The sequence below is a fragment of the Empidonax traillii genome, unplaced genomic scaffold, assembly GCF_003031625.1.
Source record: "Empidonax traillii isolate 1590-97213 ecotype Southwest subspecies unplaced genomic scaffold, ASM303162v1 scaffold1856:size61439, whole genome shotgun sequence".
NCBI classification, from domain to species: domain Eukaryota; kingdom Metazoa; phylum Chordata; class Aves; order Passeriformes; family Tyrannidae; genus Empidonax; species Empidonax traillii.
In genome coordinates this window covers 41087-46009 of record NW_020957049.1, presented here as the reverse complement: position 1 = coordinate 46009, position 4923 = coordinate 41087, and the positions used below count along the sequence as shown (strand labels likewise).

Here is a 4923-nt window from a genome sequence, read left to right as displayed (position 1 = left end):
TTTTTTTTTTTAAAGTCAGGCTTCTAGAAACTCAAATAGATTCGAAGTCCTGTTTTAAATTATCTGCCCATCTGGCTGGGCTTGCAAATAGCGAGTGTTTATAGTGAGAGATATTAAACAGGCGCTGTTGATCGATGGGTTAATCATTGCAGGGGAGGGGAAGGGGGTGGGTCCTGCCCCGGTGCTGACCCACGAGGCACAGAGGCTAAGGATGGGTTTGACAGGAGCAGGGAACCAGCAGCTTTCTGCTGCAGGAGTATCTGCTCCTGCAAATCCCACTGCACACAGGGTAAGGACAGAGCTGGCGAATCATCGCTGCAGTGCCAGGGAGCACAGCTTAAATCCAGCCTGGATTGGTTATTAAACCCCAGTGCCCTGCATTTCCCACGGCACAGAGCCCAGGAAGAGCTGCTGGACTTCACAGCCTCGTTTTCAGGGGGGTTAGGGGGGACATTGGAAAGGAATTCCTGGCTGGGAGGGTGGGCAGACCCTGGCACAGGTTGCCCAGAGAAGCTGTGGCTGCCCCTGGATCCCTGGGAGTGTCCCAGGCCAGGTTGGACGGGGCTTGGAGCAACCTGGGCTGGTGGAAGGTGTCCCTGCCCGTGGCAGGGGGTGGGATGGGATGAGCTTTAAGGTCCTTTCCAACCCAAACCCCTCCAGGGTTCTGAGATCTGATGGTTGTATGAATTTAGGGAGTGGTCCCAGGTGCTGCCATCCCACATTCCCTCTGCTCCTGCCCCAGCCCAGCCTGACTCCAGGCTCTCAGCAGAAACCCTCCCTTTTGGAGGCACCAAAACAGCAGAAAGAAGAGAAAAAACTTATCCAGGTGCTGAAAATGGTGTTGGACACAACACTTGGAGCTGCTGAGCACTGTCCTTCTCCCAGGGAATGGCACATTCCCATCCCACACAGCATCTGGGGGTCCCCAGACAAGATGCTCAATCCTGAAGTTTCCTTTTCTTAACGAAGCCCAGAAAGAATAAAAATGGGAGGGGCTGCAGGAACCAATTTACCTCAGAAGAGATTGGAAAATAAAGCAAACTGGCAGAAAATTCATTTAATCCTTTATATATTCTGCAATTGCTGCTCGTGGCTGCCTTCCCAAAGGGGGCTGGTAATTATCCTGTTTTATCACATAACAACAACTTATTACTGGAATAATGAGGGACCAGACACAGCAGGAATGTGCTGTGGATCCTGGGCACGTGGTGCCACCTCGGCAGGTTGAACCTCCAGCTCCCACTCAGAACGGGAGGAGAATTTATTGCTGCCAGTGCTTTATGTGCCTGAAATATCAGCCCTGCATTGATTCACTCCTGTCTCGTCTGGGAACGAAATAAATCCTCTCAGCCTTCATTTTGCAGCAAAGTGGAGAGAGAGAAACAACATTCTGGGGCAGCAAAAGGCACTGGAAAAGACCCATCCTCAGGAATTTATATGGGATGGAGGGACAGGACACAGGGAATGGCTTCCCACTGCCAGAGGGCAGGGAGGGATGGGGAATTGCTGGCTGGGAGGGTGGGCAGGCCCTGGCACAGGTTGGGCAGAGAAGCTGTGGCTGCCCCTGGATCCCTGGGAGTGTCCAAGGCCAGGTTGGAGCAGGCTGGGCTGGTGGGAGGTGAGGTGGGATGGGATGAGTTTTAACATCCCCTCCAATCCAACATTTAGAGCAAACAACAGGGGTCATCAGACTCATCACTGGGATGGGATGGGATGGGATGGGATGGGATGGGATGGGATGGGATGGGATGGGATGGGATGGGATGGGATGGGATGGGATGGGGACAGGACAGGTGAATCCCCACAGTGATGCCCCAAGAGCCGACGCTGCCAGCCCAGCAATCCCTGCCCTCAATCCACAGGTGATTCCCAGAGCAGATCCAGGTCCTGGGAGCTGCTGGATCCATCCAGCACAGCCCATCCCCTCAGGATCTCAGCTCCCAGGACTCACCACATCCAGCCCTGGGCACACCGGGATGCTCAGGCACATCAGGGACAGGGAAGTGCCAGGCTGGGCTTTTTAAGGCAAATCTCTTCATTTTTGTTACTTCTCTTGTTTGATTTCTTGTCAGAAATTCAAACACCTCACGCCCTTTTCGTGCCTCGTTAATGGTAGTGGGGTTTTTTTTCAGAATTATACAATAATGCATATTTATGAGCCGAGCGTGGCTCCAGAACAAGGATATTTAAAAGATGCAATTATCTCTAAAAAGTTTGGCTTTATTTTCAGCCTAATGAATACAACGTTTTAAAGCCAGCTAATTGGCTTGCCTCGTCGTTTGGTGCCGGGTCCTCCTCGTTAGGACTCCTGGATTCCCTGATTTGAAATTTAAAAGCACTCCCTTCCCCCAGCTTGAAGTATTGGGTCTCCAAGGAATTCACGAGGGTTGTTTTTTTGGGTTTTTTTTGTGTGTTTTTTTTTTTTTTTTTTTTTTATTCCACGCAATAAAAATAATGCTTCCCAAACATTAGTGGCGTCCTCACTAGATGAAACAGCCTTTTGTTTGGACGGGAAAATCCTGAATGTGAGATTAGGACTGAAAAGGGGAGGAAAGCAGGGAAAGGCTTTGATAGAAGCTGCTGCCACGGGAGATAACGGGGAACGAGCCGTGGGCTGAAACACCGGCTGGGTCATTAATCGTGGGAGTTCAGCCACCAACTGGACTGTTCCTAAATCCCACCCGACTGGGAGCAGCAGCTCCCTGCTGGGACCCTGCACACCCCCAGCCCCACCCCCTGGGCAAGGGGGGCTCTGAACCCCCTGCTCCTGTTTGGAGGCAGGGTTGGGTGGAGTTGTGTCGGTGCAGAGTGGGTTGTCTGAGAGATTTCCTTCCCGGGGAGTAATTATGTTCTGCAGAATTAGTTTTCATTAAAGCCATGGAGCCTCGACGACAGGAACAAATACATTTGGAATTTTAAACCCTGCTGGTTCTTTAATTCCATCTGCAGTATCAGCAAAGAGGTTGGTGGTGGGAAAGCAAACAGGGGTGGGTGGAGGGACCCCCAGGGGGTGATGGGAACTGGAGCCCCCACGGGTGGGTGACAATGAGACCCCCAAGTGTCCCCACCATGGGCTGCATCTGAGGGACCCAGGTCTGGTGTTTGCTGACAATCAGTGAGCCCTCAAGACAATAAAAGGAGGCCCTAAAATCAGGAGATTTTGCTTGCAAGGGTGGAGCTGGGAAGGCCCAGGATGTCCCAAGGATGCAGGTATTATTTTTCCCGTGTTTTTAAATCCAGGCAAGGTCTGCTCATCCATGGACATCCACCAGCCATGGGGGTTACCTCAAACCCCAAAGCCAACCTCTGGCCAGCACATTCCTGGTAAAAACCCCTCCAATCAAACAAAACACCCCCAAACCGAGACCCTCCAATTACACATTAATTTGATTTTCCAGGAGGTTACTGGGAAATGTTTTCAATCAGGAATAAATTCAGATCGTAATAAAATATTACATAAATATTTACATCAGCCCTGGCTCTGCTTTAAAAGGAGGGAGATTTTTCCCTCCTGCACACGCTGCCAAAGTACTTAATGGCAAGGCCATGAAAAAACAAGGGCTGGGAGTCACTTTTTCCCCAAGGCAGATCCATCCCCGAGCCATCCAGGAGGTTGATTTTCCCCCCCCCCCGTGTCTCCCCCCCAGATTCCATCATTTCCCTTCCTAAAGCATTCCATGTGTATCCTGCCCAGGTAAGGCAGCGACATCAGCTCTTTATACAAATGAGCTGAGAGGTGGGGGGGGGAGGAGGGAAGGGGAGGGAAAAACGTCTTCAAAGCTGCAGCACATTAAAAGGAATTTATGAGATGTGTTGTGTGGGCAGGCCGCCAAGTAAATTTAATATGGATCTATATACAAAGAAACTGTCTGGTTACACAGAATGAATATTTAATCATGCGTGGATCAAGCAATTTCACAGAAGTAATTAAAAGCAGGCTTTGTTTATTGCTCAAAATTATAGCTCCCCTATTGACCTGGTGCTGGGGCTCTTTTGCCATATTGAACATGTTACCTGCTGATATTCTGTTATTAAATGGGGATTAAGATGATTTTTTTTCCCCTTTGCAGATAAGAGCTCCTAAGCTGTCTTGTCTGTTTGTGCACAGGGAGATGGGGGGGTGGAAAAAGCCCCACTCTGGAAAAAACAAGGCTGGATGAATGGGAAGGGTTAGGAAAACACTCGTACCTGGAGCAGGGGGAGGGAAATGAGGGATCAATTAAATCCCCCCTGGATTAATTGGGGCCTGAAGGGGCAGCATCCCCAGGGATGAGCAGGGTCAGGGGTCATGGCCAGGCACAGGGTGCTCGCCTGGTAAATCCACGGGAGGGAAATGGTGGGAAAACTGGCACGGGGTGCCTGGAGAAGCAGTGGCTGCCCCTGGATTCCTGGATCCCGGGGTTTAGGAGTAAAAAATTTAGAAGTCTGGGAGTCAGAAACAAAAATTATAAGCCCAGGCCTTGGAAGCAGAAATTTTGAGCCCAGTGGTTAGGAGCAAAAATCAGGAGGCCAAGACTTGGATGTGAAAATTGGGAGCAGAAATTGTGAGTCCAGGGTTTAGGAGGAAAAATTAGGAGGCCAAGATTTAGGAACAAAAATTAGGAGCAAAAATTACGAGTGCAGATCTAGGAACAAGAATTAGGAGGCCAAGATTTAGGAGGAAAAAAAAAAATAGAAGCAAAAAAATTAGGAACCCAGGGTTTAGGAGGAAAAAATTAGGAGGCCAAGATTTAGCAGGAAAAAAAAAAAAAAAAAAAAAAAAAAAAAAAAAAAAAAAAAAAAAAAAAAAAAAAAAAAAAAAAAAAAAAAAAAAAAAAAAAAAAAAAAAAAAAAAAAAAAAAAAAAAAAAAAAAAAAAAAAAAAAAAAAAAAAAAAAAAAAAAAAAAAAAAAAAAAAAAAAAAAAAAAAAAAAAAAAAAAAAAA

The 4923-nt window shown here is 48.0% G+C and overlaps 1 long non-coding RNA gene across 1 annotated transcript in view; it reads left to right on the top strand.

Annotated features, from left to right (window-relative positions):
* LOC114071134 overlaps positions 1-4923 on the top strand; it is a 17042-nt gene that overhangs the window by 7641 nt on the left and 4478 nt on the right. The window contains exon 2 of the long non-coding RNA XR_003574006.1: positions 1879-1884. This is a non-coding gene — a long non-coding RNA (uncharacterized LOC114071134). The remainder of the gene's footprint in view (positions 1-1878; positions 1885-4923) is intronic.